The 13370-nt window shown below is 49.0% G+C and overlaps 1 protein-coding gene across 1 annotated transcript in view; it reads right to left on the bottom strand.

Annotated features, from left to right (window-relative positions):
- The window catches only part of VAC14 (VAC14 component of PIKFYVE complex), a 194579-nt gene that overhangs the window by 73202 nt on the left and 108007 nt on the right, over window positions 1-13370 (bottom strand). The window lies entirely within an intron of this gene.

Consider the following 13370-nt stretch of genomic DNA (forward strand, 5'->3'; position numbering starts at 1 on the left):
AAGCAAAAAGGGCAGTCGGCCAGAGAGCATCTTGGCAGGCAGCGCAGAGCATTTTCACAGACTTTCCTGCTTCCCAGCACAGAAGCATCCCTTGTAAAGATCACAGCTGTTTGGATTATGCCTGAGTTCATATCACAGTTTATCAAAGAGGCTAGGGTTTTTTTTTTTTTCCCCGCGTTGCCCAGTACAAGTGGAACAGTTCACATGAAAACAAACCAGGGTTTTGTTCTGCATGCATTATCATGGAGGGTGGGAAAGAGGAGGAAGGAACACACACCAGCCTCATTGGAGGGGATTTTCAGTGAAAGGGTTCCTGGGGTCTCTGGAAAATGAGTTGCTGTGCTGGGCTGGAAGGGTGGACATAGCCTAACTCAGAAGACTAGGTTACAGCAAGTCAAATCTCTGGAAATCTAGCGCATGTCATGAGTTTGATGTTCTCAACCTAAAATCCCAGTGGGATTTGGAGTGCATCCCCAAATGGCCAAACAAATCAACAAGTGGCAGAGCATTCTGAAGGGGCCCCGAGTTGCAATGGCAGGCAGCAGTAGTGGGACAGAACAGATGTGCCTGGGAAGAGCTATGCACGTCCATTGCTGCTGCTGACTTGGGAGAGTTGCATGAGGGAGAGAGGACTGGAACAGCAGGTGGGGATGCAGGACTCAAGGGCATTGGCAGACTGGGGGGGTGGGGGGGGCAGAAGGGGGAGGAAGGAGACACGGACCTAGGACTGGAACAGCAGGTGGGGATGCAGGACTCAAGGGCATTGGCAGACTGGGGGGGTGGGGGGGGGGCAGAAGGGGGAGGAAGGAGACACGGACCTAGGACTGGAACAGCAGGTGGGGATGCAGGACTCAAGGGCATTGGCAGACTGGGGGGGTTGGGGGGGCAGAAGGGGGAGGAAGGAGACACGGACCTAGGACTGGAACAGCAGGTGGGGATGCAGGACTGAAGGGCAGTGGCAGAGCTACCCACAAGGAAGCAATGGCGGTAATATTCATCCCTAGACCCCAATTCATTCCAATGCACGAGGATTCTGCATTCTTTCCAGTATCATAGAAGGGCCCACGCCACAGGGGTCCAATGCAGATGTGTTTCCCCAGAATGCTGAGGGGTTTCGATCTGGGCGCCCTCTCTATGCATGGGGCATACTAAGATTCTAAGCTTGCTACATACCGAGTTACTGTGTGTGACCACTGCCTACCCTTTGGGGGTAATGACAAAAACGAGGGGCTGCAGTCTGTTATAATCCCGGGGGAATTCTCCCTTGATCCAGCCTGAAGAGTCAGCGAAAGCCTCTAACTCGAACAAAAACTCCTCCCTTTGCCCCCTTTGCCAGCTGGTTTCCAGAGGCCCCTGTCCGCGTTGCAGTGCCATGGCTCTTCCTGGCCATGCTCACCAGAGCAGAGAGCGCATGGCCATGGGAAAGCTCTGCAGACAGAACGAAAAACAATTGAACATGCGGCTTAGAGGGAAGAGCTCCTCTGCTCCATCCTGCCTCTGCCTAGCAAGCATCAGATGTTTTTCTACCATAGAAGCCAGTTGCTTTTGAACACCTCTGCCCCACCCGGCCCCATTTTCTAAACACAACATCTTGGTTAACAGGTTTGGTCAACTTGTCAATTTAAGGCCTGGTCTACATGGAAGCTGGGCGTCCCACACGGCAGGCAAGTGCCCACCACGCCTCTTCCTCTGGCGTGGGTGGGGCTCAACAAGGGACAGCTTCTGAGCACACCTATTGGCTCATACCCTGGGTGAGCCAGGCAGGGCAACACCTAGTTTGAGGATCCTGCTGGTGTTCAGGTGTGAGCTAAGGGCCCAGGTGTCCATGCCCAGCATCACATTTTGGTGCTAAGGGGGCTCTACCAGCAGAAACTTAAGGACTTTAGGTATCTACAGCCAACATTTTGATCCCCAAAATCTAGCACAGCTGTGGCTTAACCCCCTTTGTGCATCTAGCCCTAAGTGACTTGCCCAAGGTTACACAGCAAGTGTGGCAGAGCAAGAAACTGACACACCCCCCCGCCCCACCAGTTATGCAAGAACTCAGTCTTCTGACACTTCGCCCTGAGGAGGGGACCTTTGTCTGCTGATTATGTGTTCCCAGAGGCCCAAACTGGAAAAAAGAGCGACTTACAGCTGTTAAGAACAAACTTCTGGCCACAGAAAAAACCTCAGTGAGGTTTGAAAGACTGATCACCTGCTAGAGCCCTTGCAGGACTTGGGGTGATCTCTGGTAAACTTATTAGCATGCGTGCAGGTCAGGGGTCAGCAACCTTTGAGAAGTGGTGTGCCAAGTCTTCATTAATTTAAGGTTTTGTGTGCCAGTAATACATTTTACATTTACAGGGGCCGGCGGACGGAACCCCACGCTGGCAGCTCGGGAGGCAGACGGAACCCCAAGCTGGCAGCGGGATGAGTCTCTCAGCCCACTGCCAGTCTGGGGTTCCATCCGCTGGCCCCTGCCAGGCGGGGTCCTGGCTGCCGGCCCCGCTCATCCCGCTGCCGGCCTGGGGTTCTGTTCACAAACAAGGTCAGCTCCCAGACTGCTGCACTGGGCAGCACAGCATGGGGAGGAGGTGACCAGCCCTCTGTGGAGAAAGAAGTGGTTCAGGACTATTTAGAAAAGCTGGACAAGCACAAGTCCATGGGGCAGGATGTGCTGCATCCGAGGGTGCTAAAGGAGTTGGCGGATGTGACTGCAGAGCCATTGGCCATTATCTTTGAAAACTCATGGCGATCGGGGGAGGTCCCAGATGACTGGAAAAAGGCTAATGTAGTGCCCATCTTTAAAAAAGGGAAGAAGGAGGATCCAGGGAACTACAGGCCAGTCAGCCTCACTTCAGTCCCTGGAAAAATCATGGAGCAGGTCCTTAAGGAATCAATTCTGAAGCACTTGGAGGAGAGGAAAGTGATCAGGAATGGTCAACATGGATTCACCAAGGGCAAGTCATGCTTGACTAACCTAATTGCCTTCTATGAGGAGATAACTGGCTCTGTGGATGAGGGGAAAGCAGTGGACGTGTTATTTCTTGACTTTAGCAAAGCTTTTGATACGGTCTCCCACAGTATTCTTGCCAGCAAGTTAAAGTATGGATTGGATGAATGGACTATAAGGTGGATAGAAAGCTGGCTAGATCGTCGGGCTCAACGTGTAGTGATCAATGGCTCCATGTCTAGTTGGCAGCCAGTATCAAGCGGAGTGCCCCAAGGGTCGGTCCTGGGGCTGGTTTTGTTCAATATCTTCATTAATGATCTAGAGCAAGGGTCGGCAACCTTTCAGAAGTGGTGTGCCGAGTCTTCATTTATTCACTCTAATTTAAAGGTTTCGCATGCCAGTAATACATTTTAACCTTTTTAGAAGGTCTCTTTCTACAAGTCTATAATATATAACAAACTATTGTTGTATGTAAAGTAAATAAGGTTTCAAAAATGTTTAAGAAGCTTCATTTAAAATTAAATTAAAATGCAGAGCCCCCTGGACCAGTGGCCAGGCAGTGTGAGTGCCACTAAAAATCAGCTCGCGTGCCGCCTTCAGCACGCATGCCATAGGTTGCCTGTCCCTGATCTAGAGGATGGTGTGGACTGTACCCTCAGCAAGTTTGCAGATGACACTAAACTGGAAGGAGTGGTAGATATGCTGGAAGGTAGGGATCAGATACAGAGGGACCTAGACAAATTAGAGGATTGGGCCAAAAGAAATTGGATGAGGTTCAACAAGGACAAGTGCAGAGTCCTGCACTTAGGATGGAAGAATCCCATGCACTGCTACAGAATGGCTAGGCAGCAGTTCTGCAGAAAAGGACCTAGGGGTTACAGTGGACGAGAAGCTGGATACGAGTCAACAGCGTGCCCTTGTTGCCAAAAAGGCTAACAGCATGTTGGGCTGTATAAGTAGGGGCATTGCCAGCAGATCGAGGGACATGATCATTCCTCTCTATTCAGCACTGGTGAGGCCTCACCTGGAGTACTGTGTCCAGTTTTGGGCCCCACACCACAAGGAGCATGTGGAAAAATTGGAAAGAATCCAACGGAGAGGAACAAAAATGATTAGGGGGCTGGAGCACATGACTTATGAAGAGAAGCTGAGGGAACTGGGATTGTTTAGTCTGCAGAAGAGAAGAATGAGAGGGGATTTGATAGCTGCTTTCAACTACCTGAAAGGGGGTTCCAAAGAGGATGGATCTAGACTGTTCTCAGTGGTACCAGATGACAGAACAAGGAGTAATGGTCTCAAGTTGCAGTGGGGGAGGTCTAGGTTGGATATTAGGAAAAAGTTTTTCACTAGGAGGGTGGTGAAGCACTGGAATGGGTTCCTTAGGGAGGGGGTGGAATCTCCATCCTTAGAGGTTTTTAAGGCCTGGCTTGACAAAGCCCTGGGTGGGATGATTTAGTTGGTGTTGGTCCTGCTTTGAGCAGGGGGGTGGACTAGATGACCTCTATTCTATGATATTTCCGATATCTATGATTCCATGACCCTGACTGGCAGCAGAGTGCCACTAAAAATCAGCTCGTGTGTGACCTTTGGCACATGTGCCGCAGGTTGCCAACCCCTGGTGTAGGTTATTTTATTGTTGTAATTTGTTTTCTCTGTACTGCTTTCACCTTAAGAACCAGTGTGCTTGCTTAGGAAAAGCTGTGTGCTACCGTAAACCTATAGGTTGTCTGACTTGCTGGGGAACTTGCAGTATGAGCAGGGAGCTTTGCAGCCTAGAAAAACCTCCGTCAGGAGGGAGAGAGATGTAGGTCTCCACCCAAGAGGTGATGGCTGGGATTTGAATTACTATTGGTATCTTCACTTCCTGTCCTCAGCTGCTGCAGCACATGGTGGAGGAAGGCAGTCATCCCCGAGGAGAGTATCGACCTGAAGCTTGGAAAGTGCTTTGGGCTCCTTTGGGAGCAGATGCGCTTTGCAGAGGGGAATTTTACGGAACCTGCAAAACTGGCATCTGTGAAGAGCTCCAACAATGAGGGTAAACGGGCCCTTTCCCTCAGGCAGGCAAACTGCTGAATCAGGAGCCATCTCTTGGCCTAGTGGGTCACTGCTGATAAAGTACATAGGGCCCACTAGAGAGTGTCTAGATTTAACACACTAACAAACCTGGTTAACATCAAGTATGCCAAACAGAACAGGGCAAGTACATGGATTCTTACACTCACTCCAAAACCCACTGAAATGTAGAGAAAGGTTCACTTCTCCACACAGCAACACCCCCAGATGGGCTCTCAGCAAGAGAACCGCTGTGTACGTGGGGTAAGACATGCCCCTGAGGTTTTTACTGGAGCAGATGACTGCACTGCAGCCCTGAGAACATGGTGCCCATTAGAGCAACGTCCTACCTATGATGCTTTAGTGAAAGCATGGATGAACTGGTATTTCTCAGGGCCACTTTGACACAGTGGACGGCAATGAGAAGCAGTGAGCAAAAGGCTGCCGTGACTCCTACCCCTCTGTCTGGGCCAACAAAAGCAGCCCCTTTAAATGCAAGAACATCTAGGAGCAGAGTGTCTGTGGGTTCAAAGGGAGAGAGGCAGTGTCTTGAGCACTAGTCTGAGTTTCTGGGGTGCAGTAATCTCACAGGGTTTGGGCTTAGGGTGCTCAAATGCCAGCAGAAAACATCTGGATGAGGGACGAGATCCCACAGGGAAGCCATCCACCTGCGGAGACAGACGCTTGTCCAGGTGAAAAGGTGACCCACCAAGGACTCTGTGAAGCTTGGTGTGTGCCCCTTTGCTTCTTTAGGGTTATAAAGGCTGCCTGAAAGGACTCGTCTTCCCCAAAGATGGGGCTGTATAAAGAAATCAGGAATTTCAGGTCAGGTGTTCCCTGGAGGAAGATGAGTGCTTACGGGGAGCAGCCAGTCCTTCAGGGAAGCAGTGGGCGTGCTGAGTCTTTAATAAAGATGGCCTCTCTCCTAAGTGTTCTTTAGACCTTGGAGACAAGTATGTGCTAACGCTGATTACAGCTCCCTTGCCCCTCCCAAATGCTCGGCTTTCATTCCCTTCTCTGCTGGAGTCAAATTCACTAGCTCTACAGTCAGTGCAGGCTGGGCCTACACCCGACTTCTTCCCACTGAAGAGTTCTCTCCTCCGCTGTCACTGGTCCAGCTCCAGCACTGGTAATAACAGGTATTGCTAGTGTAGACGGGGCACCGCGTAACAACCTACATTTTAATCACACATCTACTACGGCGACTGTGCTTGGGATTTCCTCCCTGGTGGAGCCAGCCATGAGTTCTCATTCACCAACATTTGGATGAAAACTGGCCTTCCCCCTGCCGCTTTCCCCTTTGGTCACTGGAGGGAGGGAGAGGCAAGGGGGAAATGTTTGGGTGTTAGTTTAAAAATAAATAAAGAAGTACAGACAATTTCAGAACAAACTGTTCTGACGTGTCCTGTGAGCCAGTTCTCATTTTCAGCCAGCTCTGCCCCCAGGTCGTCTCTGGCCCCTCAGGCCAGGCACATCTGTCATGCTGGCTAGCACAAGCCTGGGCAAGGCCCACCTCGCTCTAGCGGTGTTTAATTGGGGGGGATTGGCCTCTGGGGTCGGGCTGAACAACAGTGGAAGGCTCGGGCTTCCTTGAAAGCCTTAAAAAGAACAGGAGTACTTGTGGCACCTTAGAGACGAACAAATTTACTAGAGCATAAGCTTTCGTGGACTACAGCCCACTTCTTCGGATGCATATGAAAGCCTTGTGGCAGCCGGCCAGCCTTGGACTTGAGGTGGCACAGAGCAAAGCAGGACATGCTCAGGTGGCAGCAGAGGGGATGTCTGAGCCCACCAGCACTCAGTGTAGTGGGAAGTGGCCAACATGGAGGTTATTTCTGTGGCTCCTGCTAGAAGTTAGCCGAGAGCCTCCTGGTTGTAAGGCAAGAGGCTTTACTAAACTGCGGCCTGCTGATCTGACCTCACGCCTTTCAGACACAAAGGGGCCCCGGAGCAGATGAAGAAGCTCCTCTTACTGCACTTTCTTTTCCCATGCACCTTCTGAAGAAAGCAGGCCCCTAAGGAGAGCTGCACGGAGGGGGAGTGGAGACTGGTTCTGTGTATTCCCGTAGCAATGCCCCCTTCTGTCATTAGCAGAAGGATGGGGGAGTGGAGCCACACACTGCAGAAATGGAAAGGTCAGCAATGTTACTATTCTGTGTCCGTGGAGACTGCTCAGTTCTCCAGGGCTGATTTCCTCAGTCTCCCAAGGTCACGGGAAGCCAGGGCATAATGTGACTGAGCAGTACCCACCCTGGTTTGCTGCTAGGACCAGGACCCAGGCATGATACCCATCCTCTAGCCAGAAAAAAGGAAAGACCCTCTGCCAGAAGTGGATGCCAACATCACTCCAGAGATTGTCCTGCAGAAGATGCTTTGCACTTGTGACTGGCCAGAAATTCATTTGCCTCTAGGATCACTGAAGAACTACCCATCCGAGTCACATTCCCTGAACTTCATACACACAACATATCTTCGGCCTCCGGGGGCAAATGAAGACTTAGCAGAAAAGAGGTGAAAGTCTTCTATAATCATCAACTACAAGGGGCAATTGCTGAGCCCCAGAGAGGGGTTAGGAAATAAACCATGATCATTTCAGACATTGCCTGGCAGCCTCCATCTGACCCTTTGGACCTCCCTCTTTGCCAAGCACTGGCAACACTAGAGGGAGAGTCACTGCTTTGTTTTCTGAAGCTTTCAATCCCACAATTCCTTTTCATCTCATGTTATTCCTTCAGCCGGAAATATTCGTCGAAGTTTAACCATTTTGTTCTCATTCTCTGCTCCCAAGCCAGGTTCCAAGGGTGTACAGCAAGTCACTGAAATGCACCTTGAGCAACACTTTGTTTTAGCTGTACTTGGGGCTGCAGGCAATCAAAACAGACAGAATCTGTGCCCCGGGTGGGGAACAAGGAATAAAAAGAAAGGAAAAAGGCTGGAGCCTTATGATTAATTTGGGGTGCAACACGCACTTGTCACTAATAACGGGGTTTGTTCTTTGGTGGCTACTTGGAGATTAATTAAGAAGATGATGTTGAGACACAAAGTTTTATTAATATCACGATCAATATAAACAATCTTAGAACTAGAAAAACCAGATAAGAACAGCAGCAGAATCTGCATGTGTAGTCACCAATCCATGGGCTCAGGGTTACCCTTAAGGCAGGGCTGGGCAAACTACGGCCTGCGGGCCAGATTTGGCCGGCCAGATGTTTTAATCTGGCCCTCGAGCTCCCGTTGGGAGCAGGGTCTGGGGCCTGTTCTGCTCTGGCGCTCCAGCTGGGGAGCAAGATCGGGGGCTGCTCCACACGGCTTCCTGGAAGCAGTGGCATGGCCCCCCTCCAGCTCCTACACGTAGGGGCACCCAGGGGGCTCTGCTCTGCACGCTGCCCCCACACCAAGCGCTGCCCCAAAAGCTCCCATTGGCCGGGAACCGCAGCCAGTGAGAGTTGCAGAGGTGGTGCCTGCGGACAGGGCAACGTGCAGAGCCACCTGGCCACACCTCTGCATAGGAGGCAGAGAAGGGACATGCCGCTGCTTCTGGGAGCCACTTGAGGTATGCGCCACCCAGAATCTGCATCTCTGAGCCTCCCCCCACGCCCCAACCCCCTGACCCAGGCCCAATCCCCCTCCTGCCCTCTAAACCCCTCGATCCTAGCCCAGAGCCCCCTCCCGTACCTTAGACTCCTCATTTCTGGCCCCACCCCAGAGCCCTCATCCCAACCCCAATTTTGCGCGCATTCATGGCCCACCATACAACTTCTATTCACAGGTGTGGCCCTTGGGCCAAAAAGTTTGCCCACCCCTGCCTTAAGGTGAGATTAAGCATTACATTTGCCACCATCCTGCTATCCCGAGATCCCGCCATGGGTTGGGATTGATTCCCCATTTATGCACCTATTCCCTTACAGCGACCTATTTCCAAGATCATATGGCCCCTTGTTGCCATTTCTGCTCCCCGGTTGAGGTTCCGACAATTGCCATAAGCATTGGTGCAGACAGAAGGTTCTCTATACGATGCAGTTAGGGAACTCAGGCTAAATAAAGGCTTTACAGTCTTACCGTTGATCACAAAACAGATATTGTTAAATCTTCTGACCCAGGGTTACTTGCTAATGCTAACTTCCATTAAGCCTAATCTGGCCCTCTGCTAACCATTGCTACCACTGGGCCTCAAGCTCAACACTAGGCTTCAGGCTCACTGCCAAGCCCACTTTAAAATAATCTTTAAGTTTCTTTGCTTATTCCTACTTGCATCAGAGCGTCCGTTTCATTCACACTGGGTTAGAAAGCACTTGAACTCTTCCTAAGATATGATTATTCCGCTGATCACCTGAGTTCAGGCCATGGGTTAGAGGTCAACAGGATATTAATGGGGAAACCATTCTGTGCTCTTCTATTAAAGATTCACTTGTGGGAACTACTTTGTTTATCCTTATAACCCAGTGCCCACTAGCAAGAAAGAGAAACTGTTAGGACGTCAGTGATTGTCCAACACCTGCACATCACGTGCTCCGGTACCAACCTACCACCCTGCCTTCACCCCAGCATCAGCCTGCACGTTATGCCGTAGCAGGCAGACTTGCTCAGGGAGAGTGCAGAACTGGACGGCGGTGTTAGCCAACACATATGTATTGCACAGCACATTAATATGTATGACACACACCAGCTTAGCATGCCTTGTGCATCCAATATTAATCTCGGTATGTATAGGGTTGGGACGTTATGCTAACGGAGTTGTATTATGCTCTTCCCACAATTCTGTTCACCCATGCCAGGTATCCCACAACACTTTGCAAAAAACTGAACTTAGCTTTAGCACTAGCCAATATAAAACCTGTCAAGACAAGATTAATTCATTCTATGTCCCAGTACAGGTTGGGATGTGCCTCCACAGCACAACTAGTACTTGGAACGTGAAACCCAAAACAAAAAAGATAAGGAAAGAATAGGTGGATAAAGGAAAACAAGATAAAGAGCTGATTGGTGGATTTCAGTCTTAGGAGACAAATTAGAGAGCTCTCCACTACAAATATTGCTAGTTTGAATGCTTACTTTGGAGCACACCTTCTGTGCAGGATGAACTGAAACTGCAAGGGAACAGCTTCCCACAAGGATTGGAAAAGTATTAACTTGCTGCTTTCTGTATTGTAAAGATTTGTTGTTAGACAATCACATTGGCTAAGGCAGAGATTTTCTACCTGTGGTCCACGGACCCCTGCGGGTCCGCAGACTACATCGAAGATTTCCAAAGGGTCCTCACCTCCATTTGAAATTTTGTAGGCGTCTGCAAATGAAAAGATTGAAAACCACTGGGCTAAGGCTTGGTTATTTGGTTTCTTGAACATTTTTAATATCAAACCACAATTATAGTCAAGCAACTGGCTCTACTTAAGAAAATAGTTGGAACAAATACACTGAAGACAATCTGAAAAGATTGCACTGAAGATAGCACCAGTGGCTCCCATGATCATGGTCTTTGTGACAACAGATCAAGTACTGACAGTCCAGCAAACTCTCCTGTGACGGGTTAGATCACCGAACCCCCCTTGGGAGCTACCACCTGATGTGCCAAGACTACTTCTGCCCCTGCTTTCCCTGCCAGCTCGGGACCCCAGCACCCTGTCTTGCTGAGCCAGACACTCCCGTCTGCTCCAACGAAGACCCAGGGTCTGAATTACTTGCCCCAAAGCTGCAGACTTAACTGAAGCAGCTAACAGAAGTGTTCTTGTCTTTAACACTCAGATGCCCAACTCCCAATGGGGTCTAAACCCAAATAAATCCGTTTTACCCTGTATAAAGCTTATACAAGGTAAACTCAAATTGTTCTCCCTCTATAACACTGATAGAGAGATATGCACAGCTGTTTGCCCCCTCCAAGTATGAATACATACTCTGGGTTAATTAATAAGTAAAAAGTGATTTTATTAAATACAGGAAGTAGGATTTAAGTGGTTCCAAGGTAGTAACAGACAGAACAAAGTGAATTACCAAGTAAAATAAAATAAAACCCTAATACAGTAATACAACTGAATACAGGTAAAATCTCACCCTTAGAGATGTTTCAATAAGTTTCTTTTCTCAGACCGGACACCTTCCTAGTTTGAGCACAATCCTTTCCCCTGGTCCAGCCCTTGTTCCAGCTCAGGTGGTAGCTAGGGGATTTCTCATGACGGCTCCTCTCCCCTTTGTTCTGTTCCACCCATTTATATATCTTTTGCATAAGGCGGGAATCCTTTGTCCCTCTGGGTTTACCCCCCCCCCCCACACACACACACAGGAAAAGCACCAGCCTAAAGATGGATTCCAGTTCAGGTGACATGATCACATGTCACTAAGACCCCAAGCCTTCATTCCTCCCAGCCTGCTGCAAACAGAGCCATCCACAGTCAATTGTCCTGGTTGATAGGAGCCATCAAGATTCCAAACCATCATTAATGGCCCACACTTTGCATAATTACAATAGGCCCTCAGTTATATTTCATATTTATAGTTTTAGATACAAGAGATATACATTTAAAGAAATAGGATGATCACACTCAGTAGATTATAAGCTTTGTAATGATACCTTACAAGAGACCTTTTGCATGAAGCATATTTCAGTTACATTATATTCACTCATTAGCATATTTTTATAAAATCATATGGACTGCAACATCACATCTCCCTCCTCCTCCTCCTCCCTCACTTGCTTTAAATCAGTGACAGTCACTACTGGCATCAAAACTGCCTGTATTAAGCTCAAGAATTGACACCTCCTGAGATCAACGGGCAGTTCATACCTCTCCAAGCTATTGCATCATGCTGTGTGCAGACTCAGGGAGTCATCATTGGATTGGTTACGAGAGTCACATTATGAACATGTTCTTCATAGCCATTAGGCTGGAGACTTCACTTCTCTGTTAATTGGAAGGTTGGATTCTGGAGCCACAAGTCACCATGGAAAGCACTGGCATGTTAAACTGCCATGACTTGGCCCAATTTCATCTCCTATGGGTTGGGAAATGGCACAGCAAGCCCAGATGCAGGAATCTTTGGTACCCATGTCATTTTCCCCACGCAAAATAGTCCAGCTGACTGTAGTTCAGAGGCATGTCTGACAAGAAATTGTACAGTCCCCAAACCAGAATGAGACCCAGGCATAGTTCTCTAATGTGCCATGCAGGCCTTGGCCCTCTAATCAGAAACAGGACCATTCTGCCGCTCCCTCTCAAACACAGTGCACATAGACCATGGCCTTGTGTTCCCATTTGCAGAAGGCCAGGAAGAGAGAAAGCACTTGCTGTTACAAAAAATCGCTCATAGTATAAACTTCTACAGGAGAAGGCCATTAGCACATGCCAACCTAGGCTTTGGGAAATTAGTTTTTCCTGTGATTCTTGAGATCAGACACCTAGTAGAATATAAGCGTGGAGTGGGGGATATACTGGGAGAGGTGGGAAAAAAAAAAATCTTACAGACCTTCCCCCTGCTGGGGAAAGAGTGGTGGCACTCATGCCCCACCCACAATCTCGGTGTACATGGATGTTTCACTGCTAATTGTTTTAGCAGGAATATTTAACACTGAGATCTAATGGCAACTTCAAAACCTAACTCTCCCTTGAAATGAATGGGGCAACTCTCTCCTCTCCTCTGTTGTTTCCGGCTGTCTGCAGACTCAGGCAGACATCGCTGCCGTTAGACACACCTTGAAGGTTTTCTTTGCAAACATAAGGATTAGGCGTGCATGTGCACCATGCTAACTAGTACTGCTGCCTCTGATCACTACACTCCTTGTAAGCGATACGGTTAATACTTAACCCTGGACCTTTCGCAATTATTCCATCCATCCAGTCTGCCTCTGACCTCCTCTTCCCCTGGAAGGGGGAGTTCCATGGAATTCAATATCATCCACGCTCATTCGGTGCCCAGCTCGAGCATACCTCAATGATGCTACACAACTGGGCTCTGCCCCCTCTGAATTTCCCCTTTGCCTCCCCTGTGACCTTCACGTTGATTATTTCTGAGCAAGCACAGCAGAATTCGCTGCCCCCGCCCCAGATCCGTTGTGTTAAGGATTACATACTGCCAGCTGTCTGTCACAAAGCATGTTTTTCCAGTATCCACCACCTAATCACAGCTCCTTGGAAACAGAAATCAAACCACACAGGAGACCAAGACTCTGATTCCACAGTTCCATTTGCCTTCCCAGTTAAAAGCTCTCTCAAAGTGACCAGTTTTACCAGGCGGTGCCAACTGTTGAGTATATACATCTCAACGACAATGCTCTGAACGGATTATCAACTCACACAAGTACTACACCACACTGTACCCTGCACCAGCTGAAGAAAGAGGGTCCACACACCCACAGAATAGCCTGTTTCACACTCCCACTGTTTTGTTAGTT

Source organism: Malaclemys terrapin, chromosome 14 (assembly GCF_027887155.1).
Source record: "Malaclemys terrapin pileata isolate rMalTer1 chromosome 14, rMalTer1.hap1, whole genome shotgun sequence".
NCBI classification, from domain to species: domain Eukaryota; kingdom Metazoa; phylum Chordata; order Testudines; family Emydidae; genus Malaclemys; species Malaclemys terrapin.